Raw genomic sequence first — 15,877 nt, 5'->3', positions numbered from 1 at the left:
GGAACAGCAACCGTGAGCCAGGCAATGTCTCAGATGTTTTCCTATGTTTGTTGAATTTGATAAAAATCTAGCAAACATTACCCAATGTGGGAAGACAGACCATTTAGCAACTCTGATTCAAGTAATATTTATTGAGCTCCCATATCATTTAGGCACTTTGCGAAGGCACTTTCTATGAAAAGATTAAATTGTTTTTCATTGAGTTAATTTGCTAACATTCATTAAATATATTAACTACCATAAACCATCATTGTTATGCATTCCTCATTCATTTAATCAGCCACGTTTCACACACTTTCCTTTCTTCTGCAGCCATTTCATGAGCTCTATCAAACACTGACTGGTGATTTTTTCCTCCACAAATGCTCCTGACAACTGCCTCCTTAGCTTGGTTACTCCCCTTGTCCTAACAATTCCACTTGGGGCAAATTTGCCTCTCCCTGGTCCTTGGACTTTCTCTGCTCCCACCCACGGGGCTCTTTCAGGTACCATTCGCTGTTTCTCGGATGCCCTTGTCTTCCTTCTCATTAACTGCAGCCCTTACTTCTGAACTCAGCTCAAGTGCTACTTCCTCAGAGAATCCTCCTCGACCTCTCAGACTCGCTCCTTCACAGCACTTGCCTGAATTTTAATTCTACTTTTGTTTTAGCTAGTAACTTGTGTTCACATCTGACTGTTGAACTTCCATCTCCACCACAGCAGAGATTTGCAGGGCTTAGCATCCTGCAAAATTCAAGAAGGTGACTTAATAACACGCTACTGTTAATAACTAGAAATGTTGTTCTTGCTGCAGTTTGGTGTGTGGATTGGAGCCCAGGAGGCCAGGAAGGCAGTTAGGGGTAGATACGGGAGGCCAGCCCAGAGATGCTGAAAACAGAAGTAAGGCTGAATATATTAATTCAATATTATGGGTCAATGCCTGGCCCACCAAGGAGCTCCGTGGACACACATGCATGTACACACAAAACCAAAGAAGTCCAGGAACTACATCATGAGGACTTGAGGTTCTCTCTTCATCTACAGGGATTCTGCCTGTAGTCCATAGAATAGAACATAATAAATTTAAAAATCTGTGAGTTGTTTGGGTTATTTTGTCACTATATAAATTGACCATCTAGAAAGATGATGGCTTATTTCATTATTTATTAATTAAAATTAATTTAATTTTTCCATTTTTTATTTTAACATTTCATTATTGCACTATTTCACATATTCCATTACCGATTTTTTTTTTCCTATCCAAATACAGCTAAATTCAAAAATTTCCATCTGTACTCTGACTTCTCTACTAAGTTCCAGACATGAACACTGAACAATTTTCTGGGTCTTTCTAATTGGTTATTCCCCAGCAGACACAGGCCTTTTTCCTAGTGAGAGGCTCCATTGTTCACATGGTTTCCAAACCAGTAGCCTGGGTGCCAACCTTGAGTCTTCCCATTCCTTCCCCTCTGTCATTGCCATCATCCTAACCTGTTACCGTATTCGAACAGTCAGATTTTCCACATGCCTCCTGACCCTGTCTCTTATTTGTCACTCCCATGAGCCAGTTAATATATTCAGCCTTACTTCTGCTTTCAGTCTCTCTAGGCTGGCCTCCAACATCTACCATTAACTGCTTTCCTGGCCTCCTGGGCTCCAATCCATACACCAGACTGCAGCAAGAACAACCTTTCTAGTTACTAACAGCAGAATATTATCAAGTCACCTCCTTGAAAATCTTCATCAGTTCCCTATTCCTGCAAGATAAAACCCAAAGTCTTAACCATGATCGCTAAGATTCCTGCCCCAGTGGCCCTGAACCCCATTTCTGTTTCTCCTTTATTTCCTGCTACCCTTTCTCTCTGCCAGGTCACCCCACACTGTGACCTCGGGCCAGACTTTTTTTTTAAATGATCCCATCATTGACCTAATTATTCTTTTTGCCTCCTCTGGGCCTGGAAAAATGCTTTTCATTCTTCAAGGTCAAGTTCAAATATTACTTTCCTATGAATTCTTTCCTACTGCTTCCGCTTTGAGTCTCTCTGGTACTTTTGTATACTTATCTATTGCCATTCATTTCATTTGTTTGTGAGTCCAATCATTCATTTATTCGACAAACAGTCATTGGGTTTTTTCCATGCCAGGCAATGCATTAGGCAATAGGGTATAGTAATTAAAGAACAGATGAAGGCTGCCTCCTGGAGTTTTTAGTGTATTTAGGGAGCCAGGCCATATGCAAGTAAACAATCTTATTTTGTCCAATGCACTGCACATGCATTCATTATGCATGTCTATGTCCATGTCCCCTTGCATTGGAGTTTTGCAAGGGTAGGTTGTATCCTGGGCGTCTTTTTCTCTCCCAGGACACTGGGTAACTGACCCTGCATGCTTGCAGGAATGTTTGTAAGATAATAAATAGATACCTAGATAACAAATACATAAATGGCCTGTGAATATGGGCTCATACACAATAGTGAGCCATGTAGTTAATTGGATAGAGTCCTTTGAATCTTCCTGATACCAGGGGAATTCTGACCCCCTTCACTGAGTAGGAGCCCTCAAATTTCCATCTGCACTCTGACTTCTCTACTAAGTTCCAGATAATAAACACTGAACTATTTTCTGGGTCTTTCTAATTGGTTATTCTCCATCAGACACAGACCTTTTTCTTAGTGAGAGGTTATATGTATCATTTCTGTGCTCTGACAGCCCATGTAGCATTTGCCTACATGGCTTTAACAAAGCCAATTTTAGGAGGATGAGACACAGTCTGGGAATTTCTCAACTTCTTCCTAGGGGCCTCAAGAACCCAAAAGCCTGGGAGCTACCTCTGACCCTTCTAGATAATCAGTTTTGGCCTTTTAGAGAAGAGAGCTGAACTCAAACTCTCTTTTTATTTCATGTTTGCAGCAACACTCGTTGTAAATGGGCAGGCATTCTCTTCAGTTCCATGCTACAGATGAGGAAATGGGGCCTTAGAGTGGAGAGGATTTAGTTCCAGGTGGCCAGGCTAGTAGGGGGAAGAACCAGGGCTACGCATCTGTTTGCCCGTTTCTTGCAGAGTATGTGTCAGCTATGTTGCAGAGGAACCCAGAGGAGGCCAAGCTGGAAGCAGCAGAGGGATGCATGAGAGAGAAGGAAAGCAAGTGGGGAGAATGGAGAATGGGCAGGAGGAGCTGTTCTTCCTACAGTGGATTATTGAAGGAAAATATTAACAAGGCTGGAAAATAAAGAGCCATCTAACTGGACAGTGAGTAGTTAAAGCCTGTTTTTAAAATACTTACAAAGAGCAACAAGCATTCCCAGGTCTCTCTGACTTAAATCTGAATCCTAAGTGTTCAGATTTTAGGGACACTTTAAAAAAGTGTACAATGCTGAAAAAATTATAAACTCTCAACATATCACAGAAAATGTTATTAAAGAATGTTAAGCGTAATAGGGCAAAATTGTTTGGTTTGCATTGAATTGAGATTTGACCTTGAAAGGAGATGCTCAAGGTTCCCAGGTTGGCTGCCATGCTTGGGGAGGACAGGACCGTTTACTAGTCTCCTAAGTAGATGCACATCATTTTACAAGGCCCCAAACATCTGGGACCAGCTGTCTTTACTGTCCACTCAGCCCATCCCACCCACATAGTGAAATGACTCACATAAGCATTTTTAACTGCTGCTCTATATTTGCTTGTCACGGACGCTGGTCAAGTGTCCTCCAGGGAACCAACACAGGCTAATTGATCGCACCAAGACCTCAGCACATCATGGAAAGCTGGAAGTGCCATAGGCTTGTGGGGAAACTGAGGCACAGAACATCAGCAAACCAACCAAATAACTGTTCTTGCAATCACTCCATCTTCTGCCAAAACAGAGCACATCACCCCACACAATCCAGCCTCTTTTCTTGAGCACCCTTCCAGCACCTTCAGGTCCAACACTTTGCAGTGATCTTTGATTTCCTTTTCCCTTTCTGCATCTCCCTCCTGCATGGCCAGTCAATGACGCCCGTCTAGTCCTCCTTCGTGTTTTCCTTGCCATGTCTCTATCTTATTTTCCCTGTGAAATTGCCTTCTGCAGACCCTCACTATTTTTCATGTAGGCCTAATAGAAGCCAGTTCAGTGTAGTTGAACTGATATGTGGATTTAACGATGTGTGCCAAGGTGTATGTCTACCCAAAAACTGTACATGTGACCTTATTTGGAAAAAGCATCTTTAGTAACGTCACTAAGCTAAGGATCTTGAGATCAGATGAGCTTGGGTTAAGGTGGGCTCTAAATACAATGCTAGGGGCTCTTCTTCTAGGAGGCTATGGAAGAGACCCATGTGAAGATGGCGGAGATTGGAGTGACACTGCCACAAATCAAGGAACACCTGGAACCACCAAACGCCGGAAGAGGCAGGAATGAACCATCCCCTAGAGGCTTTGGAGGGAGCGTGACCCTAGCTAAACTTCTATTTCAGACTTCTGGGCTCCAGAACAGTGAGAGTAAATCTCTGTTTTCAGCCAGTATGTTTGTGGCAATTTTTTTTCCCTCTTCTTTTTTGAATTGTACTTTAGGTTCTGGGGCACACGTGCAGATCATGCAGGATTGTTGCATAGGTACATACGTGGCAAGGTGGTTTGCTGCCTCCATCCCCCCATCACCTATATCTGTCATTTCTACCCATGTTATCCCTTCACCACCTCCCCACCGCCACTGTCCCTCCCTTAGCCCCCCGCAACAGACCCCAATGTGTGATGTCCCCCTTCCTGTGTTCATGTGTTCTCATTGTTCAACACCTGCCTATGAGCGAGAACATGCAGTATTTGGTTTTCTGTTCTCGTGTCAGTTTGTTGAGAATGATGGTTTCCAGATTCATCCATGTCCCTACAAAGGGCATGAACTCATTGTTTTTTGTGGCTACATAGTATTCCATGGTGTATATGTGGTTTGTGGCAATTTGTTATGGCAGACACAGGAAAGACACGCACTGAACATCTCATCTGTCCCAAGAGATTAAAAATGAATCAGACTCATATCCAAACACAGGAAATGCAATAGGCACAACGATAAAAATAATGTACCCATGGTCTAGAAGAAAAAGGAGGAAGAAGCTGGTCAAATATTTAAGTGATGGTATAGTCAAGGAAGGCTTTCAGTAGGTGGTGACAACCAGCGAGGGGTTGAACTTGCCAGACAGATGACACGGCGAGTTGACAGTGAAGCCTACTCCAAGAGTTAAAGACATCTTCTCCATCCCATCTTGGTCATTCTCCTCTAATTTCTCATCTTTACAGTGAGATGCTCCCAGCTATACCCAATATAGCAGGTGCAGGCTGACTAGCCCAGAAAGGATGCCATTTCTTCTGTTATGAAACTACACTTCTCTCAATGGACTTTTAGCTTAAGTTCTGATTTTTCCAGAAGCTTCTCATTCTATACACTCACAGTGAGCCTGCAGGCTGCTGAAAAATCACTAAAATTGCTCTTAAACCACAATTCTCTTGCAGGGTCTTCTACAGTTGGATTTTTGATACAAACATCATGAAGAAAAATAAGGTATAAGACTATCATTATAACGAAATCAGAACTGCAAGAAACTTATATAAGATTTTCACCTAACTGGTCCTCTTTGGTATCTCACCACATATGAATCCATTTAATCCTCAGAACGATCTTATGAGGCCAGTCCTATTCTATCCCCATCCTGCTGAATTTCTTTATCACATGTCTCATCTCCTCAGGAACTGCCACAGGTTTGGCTCCTGAGGCAGCAGACTCTGAGACAGAGGTGACCATGCAGAAAGTGTTTTAGGGAGTGCTCTTGGGACCAGCCCCTGTGGGAAAGAGAAAGAGGCAAGACTGGGTAGAGGGAAAAATAGGCTATAACGCAGTTGCAACAGAGGCCTCAGCGGCCCCCACAGGGAATGAGGGCTCCTCTGAGCGTCCCACATTGGGGTGGGAAGGCCAGGTCTATGCACCACTGGGTGGCCCAGCCAGTGGGTGTGGGCTGCTCCAGGTCAGGCAACCCTGCTCAGCCAAGGCAATTCCCAAAGAAGGTTGAGGGGGAAACCTGGATGGAGACTCACAGAATGTAGTACAAGATCATCTTGGATTCTGACTCTTTTCTTTAGTGAGTTTGAGGATGCAAAGAAGCCAAGATGGGCTTTGGCTATATTTTTCGGTAGAAGAGAATCAGAAGGAGAAAGGATGGGCTAAAGACAGGAGTAATCCTGAGGGCAGGTGTCCCCTGGGAGTGAGTAGAATGGATATGAATGCAGCTTTGCAAATTGAGCAAGCCATGCAGTTAATCTGATTTCCATTGTACACATGGGGAAGAGTGGCGTATAGTACCTTCCTCATGTATTGATTACATGTTTGTGATCAGATTTATTCTCTAGGGCCCAATTCTTACCCCAAATGACTAAAGAATATCATAGTTGAACAACCAGTAGCATCCAGAAGGGCGGTTGGTAATTAAGATATTTCAGCCAGGTCAGAAATGTGGCTTATTCAATAACAGAGAGGCAAAGCTGCAGCTCTAGAACTGTAGCCAAGTGATGGATGTCCATTTTCTTCATTCCATGTGGTCCCTAAGCTATAAGGGTGCTAGGTGTAAACTTCTTTCAAATTGCATATTCCGGCACACGCTTCTTCTAAATCTAGGAGATTTTAAGCACTCTCTTTGAGCAACTAAGTGAGGTTCTAGGGTCAGGATGCACCATGGTCTAGATGCCAATCACCATCCATCCTGGCAAAAGCACACATCACAAAAAGCCTTCTTGTCACAGCTTTTTTTTTTTTAAAGTTTAAATATATGTGCATAGGGTCTATTCTTTCAAGTTCATGAAGCCCCACCATTCATTCCCTATTATCTCATGTTTTTAATTTACAGACTGGCCCCTGAAAATTTGAGCTTGTAACCCTTCATGGAGGAACTTGAGAGGAACATCCAATAATGAATTTCTGCCAATGAGATATTTTAATAACTACTCGTCACTGCCTTCACAGTTGCATGGTGTGTGATGGTTAATTTTGTGTGTTAACTTGGCTAGGCTATGGTGCCCAGTTTGTTCAAACAGCAGTCTAGACATTGCTGTGAAGCTATTTCTTAGATGTGATTAACATTTAAATCAGTAAATTTTGACTAAAGCAGATGATCCTTCATAATGGTGGGGGGGGTGGTGGGGGGCTCATCCAATCAGTTGAAGGCCTTAATAGCAAAATCTAGGGTTTCCTGAACAAGAAGAAATTTTGCCTCAAGACTGTAACATAAAAAGCCTGCCTGAGTTTCCAGCCTATTGCCCTATGGAATTTAGTTTTAAGATGACAACATCAACTCTTACCCGAATCTCTCGCCTGCCAGCCTGCCCTACAGATTTCAAACTTGCAAGTTCCCAGAATCTTTTGAGACAATGCCTTAAAATAAATCTCTCTTGCGCGCTCTCTCTCTCTCACTTAATGATGGTTATATGATCTGAGAAATGTGTCCTTGCGTGAACATCATATAGTGTACTTACACAAACCGAGATGGTGCAACCTACTACACACCCAGGTGATATGGTATAGTCTATTGTCCCTAGACTACAAACTTAAAAAGCATATTACTGAATACTGGAAGCAATTGTAACACAATGGGACTTGTATATCTACAGATATCTAAAAATAGGAAGGTACAGTAAAAATAAGTAAAAAAAGATACAAAATGGTACACATGGTAAATATAAGGCATTTACCATGAATGAAGCTTGCGGGACTGGAATTTGCTCTGGGTGAGTCAGTGAGTGAGTGGTGAATGAACATGAATGTACACTACTGTCAACTTTAGAAACTCTGTATATTAGGTTACATTAAATTTATTAAAAAATATTTTTTTCTTTAAACTTAGCTTACTCTAACTTTTGTACTCTATTAATGTTTCAATTTTTAAAATGTTGACTTTTATAATAACACAACAAAAATACATTGTATAGCTGTACTATTTTTTATTTACTTATTCTGTAAACATTTAATTTTAAACTTTCAAAATTTTTATTATTTTTTGAACATTTTTGTTAAGAAGTTAAGAAATTAAGACACACACACACATTACCATGGCCTGCATAGGGTCAGGGTCAACACTACACTGCCTGCCGCCCCAACACCGTGTCCCACTGGAATGTCTTCAAGGCAATGACACACATGGAATTGTGATCTCCTATGATAACAATGATTTCTTCTGGAATCCCTCCTCAAGAAACTGCCTGAGGCTGTTTTACAGTTAACTTTTTAAAAATATATATGTAAGTGAAAGAAGTATACTCTAAAATAACAATAAAAAGTATAGGCTAATAAATGCATAAACCAGTAACATAGCCATTCATTATTACGAAGTATTGTGTACTTTATGTAATTGCATGTGCTATGCTTTCATATGCTGGTAGCACAGTCTTGTTTACACCGTCATCATCATCACAAACACGGGAGGAATGTGTTGCATTACAGTGTTACAGCAGCTGCAACGTTACTAGGTGATAGGAAGTTTGCAGCTCCATTATGATCTCATGGGGTCACTGTCATACATGAGGCCCATCATTCACCTAAATGTTATGTGGTACATGAATACATATACATTCGGTTGATTCTGTTTATCTATAGAGCTCTGACTAATAAAGATGTATTCATTGGGAATTGCCTCTTGACAGATAGAAGAGAAAAAAACATCTTTAACAGGTAGTAAGCACCTCGGTTGTTGCAGCTACTGTCCTGGGTGAGCTGATTTAATCCTCACAATCTCTTAAATCAGATAAACATGTTGTCCTCATTTTACAGAGGAGAAAACCAAGGCTCAGGGCTCTAGCCAGTCGGGTCCTATAGTTAGTCATATCTTGGTTTAAAACCTGTCACTTCAATGAACAGACACTATTGATAATTGGTTGTCCATTCTAGGCAACCCTGGGTGTCTGAGGAATGGGGGAAAAGGTGCATCCATAAGAGTTTCTGTGCTGATGGATCTCACAAGAGTTGAGCAAAGCTCTGAGCTGGATTCTGCTAAAAAGAACGAGGACAGGTGAGACGTTCCTAACGGGTTGCTGTTGCCCTGCTGTGGCATGCTTGCTCTCCCCCACCTGAGTCATACTGGAGTTTGAGCTGCCAGTAAAGACACAGTGGGCCTTGTTATCTATCATTTAGCCATAGTACAAGCTTTCTCCTGATCTGGGTTGTTGCAATGAACCTGTGCCTTGCTATTTAGCAGGAAGCTTCATTTGCTGGGAAGCAGACACTGATGATAAGGCATGATTGCAAACCCTGCTCAGAGATTGGAATCCTATAAAGTACTGTATCTCCTTGTGCATCTGCATGCGAGGAAGCACAACTCACTGAATTTGGAGGCTGTTTTTGTCCTGCCTGGCAATATGTCTGTAGGACAAAGTTGCGGAAATGGCTCAAATATAGGACAAACTTCTATTCAGAAGCAGCTGCAGCGTTAGGGACCTTGCTCAGAGAGTCCTATATATCTTGTCAGTGCCTCCCATTAGTGGAGTTTTCACTTTCAGCCACAATCCTAGACAATGAGTCAGGGACAGCCAGCTGAATGGAACTGAGAGCTTGGCTGTGTGATTCAGGTTTGAGCCCTGGGTTTTCTTTTCTTTTCTTTTTTTTTTTTTTTGAGACAGAGTCTTGCTCTGTTGCCCAGGCTGGAGTGCAGTGGGTGATCTCAGCTCACTGCAACCTCTGCCTCCTGGGTTCAAGCAATTCTCCTGCCTCAGCCTCCAGAGCAGCTTGGACTACAGGTTCATGCCACCACACCCAGCTAATGTTTTGTATTTTTAGTAGAGTTGGGGTTTCACCATAGTGGCCAGGCTGGTCTCGAACTCCTGACCTCGTGATCTACCCTCTTTGGCCTCCCAAAGTGCTGGGATTATAGGCATGAGCCATGGTGCCCAGCCAAGCCCTGATTATTTTATCAATGCATTGTGTCACTCAACTAAATCACTAACCATTCATAACTATAAGCCCTGGTTAATGCTTCTGTAAAATCAGAGAGTGAGGCTATTTGATGTTGTCCATGGTGGATAATCAAATATATCCTAAGCACTTATCTGTCCCTGTGTTAAACAGAGAGGAAAAGGAGTCCTGAATCATTAGCAGCTGAAAGTCTAGTAGAAGAGTCCTGAAAACTCCATGTACTCTGAGAGATGTGCATATGTAACACGACATGAGAACTTGGAGTGTCTTGTGCTAACCAAAGCCTCTTGATATTTCTCCTGGACCCCTGCAAGAATTCCTTCATTAATCTCCTGGACACGAATCCCTTTCCACTCCAAGATCTTTTACAATTTTATCTTAGTAATCATTTCAACTTTTCAGTTTTGTTTTGCAACCTACAGTCCAAGCACACTGGACTTCTCGCTCAGCTGAAATATAGCAAGTTGAGATACACTTTGCTCATGCAGTCTCCTTGGCCTGCTGGGCCCATTCCCTCCCTTTTCCTTCTCTTCTCCCCCTTCTGCATCTTCCAATTCTCCTTGGTCTTCTGGTACCAGCACAGATGCCATCCTTTCCAACCATCTTTCTGAAATCTATCTAGGCGAGTATAACATGTTTCCTCTCTGAACTAGAATGATGCTTGCTGTCTCCTTAGTGAACAACAGCTGTGTTTCCTGACCCCCAGCTTCATCCCAAACCTCGTGCCTCTCCTTCTGCATCCTTGTTGACTATTCCTAAAGGGTTCTGTGTCTGGGTCATGGGAACCAACTCCTTAACAATGTTGAAAATTCTTTACTGAACTGAATTAAACTTGGGAAGAAAACCCTAATGTTATCCTGAAGTCAGATACGCATTAAGTAGCTACTGTGGGCTGGGTATCATATTAGGCCTTGTCTGAGTCAATTCAGGCTACTATAACAAATTACCATAGCCTTGGGGGCTTAAATAGCAAACGTTTATCCCTCCTAGTTCTGTAGGCTGAGAAGTACAAGATCAAGGTACCCTCACAACTGGCATGTGGTGAGAGCCTGTTCCCTGATTTGTGAATAGCTGTTTCCCTGTAGTATCCTCACGTAGCCAAAAAAAAAAAAAAAATCTCTCTCATATTTCTTCTTAGAAGGGTACTAAATCCATTCATGAGGGCTTCAAGGGTCCCACCTCCTAATACCATCATTGGTGGTTGGGATTTTGACACAGTAACTTAAGGGATACAAACATACAGTTCATAACAGGCGTGGGTCATATTAAACAAGACAGAATAGGTGCTTCCCTCATGAAGCCGACAGCCAAGGGAGTGGGAACCAAGCCAGGGAGCAAGGCGCTCTCATTCCCCTTGCCTTTCTTTTCCCCACACTTGTACTTTTGTTTACTCCTGATTGTAATGGCTGCCGGGTTTCAGGACAGTCTACCTCGCTCTGGCCCGATTATCCCTGGGCACTCAGCTCTAACAGTTGCCTATTGAATTCATACCTAGTCAGAACTCCCTATTGGTCAGGAGGTCACTCATTCTCTGATCTCCTTCCAGTCCCTGGAGTCCACCTGGGCTGCATTCCTGTCTTGTAGCTTCTGACTCAGAGTAAGGCCCTGGGTTCTCATTGAAATGGATCAGACTTTGGTTTTCAGGGACTGCCACCTGCACAGTCATCATCTGTGTGCGCATCTTCTACCAAAACTCTGGGTTTCCTGACATCAGGGACCACCTGTCAAGACCCTCACACAGAAGAGCAGTAGAGGAAATATTTGTGCATGAGAAGATCCAAGATTGCTGGAGGCAGGAATGCCTCAAGGGAATAACTAATTCCTGTTTACTGAGGCAGAAAAGGGATTCAGAGTATCCCAGAATAGACCAGCACTGCCTATGGGTTGCAGGTGCAAAGTTGGAGGGTGGCATTTGATTTTAGCTCTTTCATTTCCCATCCCAGAGTTGTAGTCTCAAAGAATCTTAAAGCATGAAGCTAGATGGAAAAATACATATCATCTGCTTGAACCTGCCAATTTTACAAATGAGAAAAATGAGACCCTGGGAAGTGAAATCATCCCTCCAAGCTAACCAGATGCTGAGAGACAGAGAAGGTTCCACTACAGCTTCTGGCACCATCTGAGGTGATCTGGGTCCCTTTTATTTGGCCTTGACTTCTTTAGTATTCGTTTTCTAATTAAGCCTCGTTATGTGCCTTTTAAACGAATGCTTGCTTTTTTTTCTTTTTGATCTTCTTGAGGAGAGAAAAAGAGAAAGACGAAAAAAGCTGATCTAATTTAGAAAACAAGAAAATTATCCTGAATCCTTGATGCCCAGATTTCCAGAAATCCCATGAAAGCTTTTTGCCCCCTTTTCTTTTTTGTTTAAATTTTGATTCAGCAAGAGGAAATAAATGAACCTAGACAGAGAGGCCTTACATCTCATCTTTTCAAATGCTTTCTCCTTTTATTTTTCTCTGTCTTGACTGTCAGGGGATGTGGCTTTTAACAGACCATCAATGTATGTAATGAGCAAATACAATAACAACAGTGAATTACTCTTTTTACAGTTCCATAGATGTGTTACCAGTGAGATTTAATTTATAGATGGTCATACCTGGAAGATTCTGGATGCGTGATAGAAAACAACATGAAAAAAGCAAGGTGCGCTCGCACACACACACACAAAACTTCATAATAAAAACTTGATTTGTACCTGGTAAGTAGACACCCCATAAAAAGCCCAAGCGAAAAAGATGTAATGGCTCAGGCGCGGTGGCTCACGCCTGTAATCCCAGCTCTTTGGGAGGCTGAGGCAGGCAGATCACTTGAGGTCAGGAGTTTGAGAACAGGCTGGGCAACATGGTGAAACCCTATCTCTACTAAAAATATGAAAATCAGGCCGGGCACGGTGGCTCACGCTTGTAATCTCAGCACTATGGAAGGCCGAGGCGGGCGGATCACGAGGTCAGGAGACTGAGATCATCCTGGCAACATGGTGAAACCCTATCTCTACTAAAAATACAAAAATTAGCTGGGTGTGGTGGCTTGTGCCTGTAATCCCAGCTACTTGGGAGGCTGAGGTACAAGAATCGCTTGAACCCAGAAGGCGGAAGTTGCAGTGAGCTGAGTTTGTGCTACTGCACTCCAGCCTGGTGACAGAGCAAGACTCTGTCTCAAAAAAAAAAAAAAAAAAAAAAATTAGCTGGGCATGGTGGCTGGTGCCTGTAATCCCAGCTACTCAGGAGACTGGGGCATGAGAATCATTTTGAACCGGGGAGATGGAGGCTGCACTCCAGCCTGGGTGACAGAGGGAGACTAAGTCTCAAAAAAAAAAAAAAAAAAAAGACGTGATGGAGCTTCTTCTGCAGGAAAGCTAGGAGGGGCCTCCCATGAGTGCTGGAGGGGCTTCCGGAGAAGGAGCCCCCGGAAAAAATAGCTTTTCCTCCATCTCCTACTACTATACTTTATGACTCCAGCAGGTCCAAAGAAAAGAAAGGAAAACAAGGTAGGGAAGGGAAATGAGAAGAGAGCGTGAGGTCTGATGATGTGCCGGCTCCTGGGGCTGGGTCCTGCCTTCTGTCCTCTGGGAATCTCCAGCATTCTCTCCCCTTCCTTCTATCCACTTCTCACTTCCTCCAATTTATTTGCTGTCTTGCAGCCAGGATCCTCATTCTCAAATCGGGCATTCCTGCTGCCTGTAGTCACAGTCCGTCTTTAGAACATGGCTCACAGGCCCCTCCGTGGTCTGGTCCCTGACACTCCACACCCTCCCTACAGCTCCTCTTCTGCCCCCAAAGAGCAGCGATCATGAACAATTGGCCAGAGCTCTGTCTGTAAACGGTAAACGCAGCGTGTCACAGCCCCTGTTCCCACAGTGTCTACGGTGAAAAGGTGCACAGGTCAACGTTGAAGGCAAGATTTCTGGTGCCAGGCCCATCTCATTTGACCCTCTCTGTAACTGAGTGTTGAGAGAGCTGAAGAAGCCTGCCCACGTCTCTTAGTGAAAGAAAACAAAAGACATGTTTTGTATTTCCATATTCTCAGCTCTTAGAAGGGGCCCCCACCCACAGGAAGAGTTCCATACAGACTGGTGTGAAGTGACACAACTGAGATTTTGTGTAAGGACTGTCCAACATCATGGTCCCAAGAAAGAAGCCTGAGTTTGAAGCCATTCCCCAAAACAAAAGGCAATGGACACATTGGCCTGTGAAAGGTACCACTTCCACAGTGTCGTGCTGAGAGTGTGTCAGCCTCCCGCCTGCCCCCACCCCATTTCTCAATTATTCCTGTTGACAACACCTCAGGTTAAGCCATATTTCTACTTTACAGATAGGGAGGAAAAGCCCAGGGAGGCAAAGTCTATTGTCTGCAGCTGCACAGTAGTAAATGCCCGACGGCATTCAGTATCAGGCCTATCTGACCCAAAGACTGTTTCTTTTGTTTCATGCTGGGTTTCATGGAAATGGAGAGTGGCTAGAAGCCCAGATTTACCCCAGGGCTTATCTACTGCCCTTCGTACACAGTGGCTTTGCCAGACTGATGAGCTCTGGGCTGTGGCAGATCTATCTTGTGTTGTCTGGTGACATGAGGATTCAAAGTACTTATCAAAAGATAATCAAACTTAGAAAGCCAGGGTCAGAGTCAATCATTACAATTCGTCTCATCCGCGTTCCTGAGGGACTGTTTAATAGCAGCATTTGGCACTGAGGGTGTTCAGGTTTTGCTCTATCTTGAGAACATTCTGAGAATTAAAAGAGATAATGCATGCAAAATGCTTACAACCATACTTGGAACAGAACAAGTCCTCAATAAGTATTTAGGCTAGAAATTTTTACCAAAATGAATTTAACAAATTTATTTTTTCTTAGTGCTCAGTGTGGGCCAGAATTACTCTCAGCGCTCAGGACATATCAGTGAACAAAATAAAGAAGGTGCCTAACTCTTATGGAACAAAGCAATAAAGGGTCTCTGTCCATGGAACAGAGAAAGACAACAACAGTAAACAGAATGAATCAGGAATGGGTATAGCACGTTAGCAGGGTACGAGGTGCTCTGGAAGGACCACAGAGCAGGTGCCAGAATCAGAGTGCTGAGTGGGGTAGGCAGGTGGGTGTGAATATTCATTGGTGTGGTCGAGGTCAGCCTTGCTGGAAAGAACAGGGAAAAGGCACTGGTCACATCAGCTGTGCGGTTTCTGCAGGAAAAGCAGAAAGGCAGGCGTTTGGCTAAGTAGTTGAATGAAGGTAATGAGGTCCACGTGGTTGAACTGGAATGCGTGCAGGGATGCGTGGGGAAGATGGTCCAAGAGCCTTTTGGTAGAATCAGGGCAGATGCGGGGAGACTCTGTCTATAGTGATTGAGAGGCGGTAGACTTGGGCTATGGATATGAAGCCATGTCAGGGTCTCAGACGGAGGAACACAAAGATAACAATTATGACTCAGTAGGAACTCTCTGTCTTCTGGCTGGAGAATAGGTATGTCATTGAAGGATAAAGTGGAGGCAGAGAGACCTTTTGGGAAGCTATTGTTGTAACCCCAGCAGAAGATGGAGCAGGGTGGGAGCAGGGGAGTGCTATTATCTTCACAATAGCTGAGACTTCACCCACAGAGTTAATCTCTCCTGAATGTCTGCTCTGTTGGAAGCCATTAAAAGGACAAGTCTTCCAACTTTGCATGTTTTCCTTCGTTCCATTCTGCATAGTTTGACTCTGTGGCTTTGTCTCTGACATCCTGCAGGACAGGTTCTGTCCCACCTGGAGCATGTGCTTAGGATTCCAGAGGAAGCAGGGAGCCAGGTGCTGAACCAAGGGCCCTGGGTGCCTAGGCCACCCTCAGTGGCCACCACCATACCAACTGGAGATTGAGAGAGCAACCTCGGACTCATGGTGTGCCTGCCCTCTCCAGATTGAAATTTCTCCAGCTGTAATGTAAGAATTTAGATGATTTGGGCTCTGAGAGTCTTTGGCTCAAACTTCAATAAATTTAGTGATTAA

At 43.5% G+C, this 15,877-nt stretch overlaps 1 protein-coding gene across 1 annotated transcript in view; it reads right to left on the bottom strand.

The window, feature by feature from the left end:
* CLNK (cytokine dependent hematopoietic cell linker) overlaps positions 1–15,877 on the bottom strand; it is a 199,158-nt gene that overhangs the window by 112,225 nt on the left and 71,056 nt on the right. The window lies entirely within an intron of this gene.

The sequence above is a fragment of the Cebus imitator genome, unplaced genomic scaffold (genome assembly GCF_001604975.1).
Source record: "Cebus imitator isolate Cc_AM_T3 unplaced genomic scaffold, Cebus_imitator-1.0 Scaffold488, whole genome shotgun sequence".
NCBI classification, from domain to species: Eukaryota; Metazoa; Chordata; class Mammalia; order Primates; family Cebidae; genus Cebus; species Cebus imitator.
This window is presented reverse-complemented; position numbering and strand designations above follow the sequence as displayed.